Below are 1,912 nucleotides of genomic sequence, written 5' to 3' on the forward strand. Positions count from 1 at the left end.
AAGATATAATGCAATTTTCCCATGAGCCTTTTAATATACATATACTCATGGTATTTATTATCTGGTTGCTATTGTTATTACTGTTGTTGTTGTTGTTGTTGTTGTTAAGTGCCGTCGAGTCGGTTCCGACCCATAGCGACCCTGTACAGGGTTTCCGAGGGTGTAAATCTTTACGGGAGTAGAAAGCCTCATCTTTCTCCCGCGGAGCGGCTGGTAGTTTCGAACTGCTGACCTTAAAGTTCGCAGCCCAATTCGTAACCACTACGCTACCAGAGCTCCTTACTAAGTGCCATCAAGTCAGTTCAAACCCATTGCAACCTGTATAGGGTTTCCAAGGAGTAGCTGGTGAGCTTAAATCACTGGCCTTACAGCTCAAGCCAACTTTGCAGTCCAGAGCATTAACCAACAGCGCCACACCAGGACGCCTTATTATCTAGTATTCATTGATATTTGAATATGAAAGTATCTATATTTTTTACATTCTATGTATATTTTGATTCCAAAATTACACTGAGACACTCTCTCAACCCAAAATTCGATACTGATTTAATTGATAGAACAATAAGAGGTATGAAATATACTTAATAGCTTGCAAAATCAGATTACCAGCATGACTTTTCCTTTTAGCATTTGATTTATTTTAAATTACCACCAATAATAATGATGAAATGCATTATAGTTTATGCAACGTTTTGGTATTATGAAAAGGATACCAGAAGTTGCTATGTGACCTGACATGTAAAATTTCCATGACCATGTCTTATATAAGACTGGTTTTCAGTGAACTTAAATATTAGCTTTGCCCAGTGCATTGAAATTGATTAAGAGCAAATGTAACTCTCTATGGATTTATTTCTAGCATTTAACTATTGAAATGTATCACCCCCCCTTAAATGCCATCCAGAGGTTTGTCAGTATAAATTAATAAAAAGGAGAGAGAATAAAGTCAATTATATTTCAAGACAAATGCCATCAGTGGTTAAATTGTCAAGTCTATACCTGTTTGCAAATAGGAAACCAGTCTAGGTTTAAAACCAAAGGACCAAATTGTAAAAAAAAAAAATAAATAAACTTACAGCTCACAAAATAAAACCTTGGCTTTGGGTTGCTAGAGTGATATATTTGTATAAAAAATTGTCTCGTATCCCAATTTGGGGTCCTGGTGTGACATTGTGGGTTGATGCACTGGACTGCAAAGTCAGTTTAAACCTCAAGGATGGTGGTTCAAGCTCACCAGTCACTCCTCTCCTCAGGTTATGCAGGATCACTATGGGTCGGAACTAACACGATGGCACTTAACAACAACATGCCAACTTGGACAAAAGTCAAACTTCATGAATTTCTATCACTTTCTTCATGAAAGCAGACATAGAAAATATGTCTGTTCATTAAAAGATAAACAGTATAGAAACTGCTTTGAAAACTTTATTTGGAGTCTATATAATCTATTAATATTTTATAATCTGTTTTAAAATTGTGTTAGTAACCTGGATAATTCTATTGAGTAGAATAAATTGAAAATTATGATCAAGCCGTATTGAATTTATAACTCATATTGGGAGGAGCTCTGGTAGTGTAGTGGTTACGAATCGGGCTGCGAACTGGAAGGTCAGCAGTTCGAAACTACCAGCTGCTCCGCGGGAGAAAGATGAGGCGATCTGCTCCCGTAAAGATTTACAGCCTCGGAAACCCTATTCAGGGTAGCTATGGGTCGAAAACGACTCCACGGCACTTAACAAGAACAACATTGGGCTGAGTAGCTAAATAGCTGAGTTATTTTATACTGAGGAGTGATTACAAAATAACTTAATATAGTAAACTATTGTTGTTGTTAAGTGCCGTCAAGTCGGTTCCGACCCATAGCGACCCTGTACAGGGTTTCCAAGGGTGTAAATCTTTACAGGAGTAGAAA

This window comes from Chrysochloris asiatica, unplaced genomic scaffold, assembly GCF_000296735.1.
Source record: "Chrysochloris asiatica unplaced genomic scaffold, ChrAsi1.0 scaffold00073, whole genome shotgun sequence".
NCBI classification, from domain to species: domain Eukaryota; kingdom Metazoa; phylum Chordata; class Mammalia; order Afrosoricida; family Chrysochloridae; genus Chrysochloris; species Chrysochloris asiatica.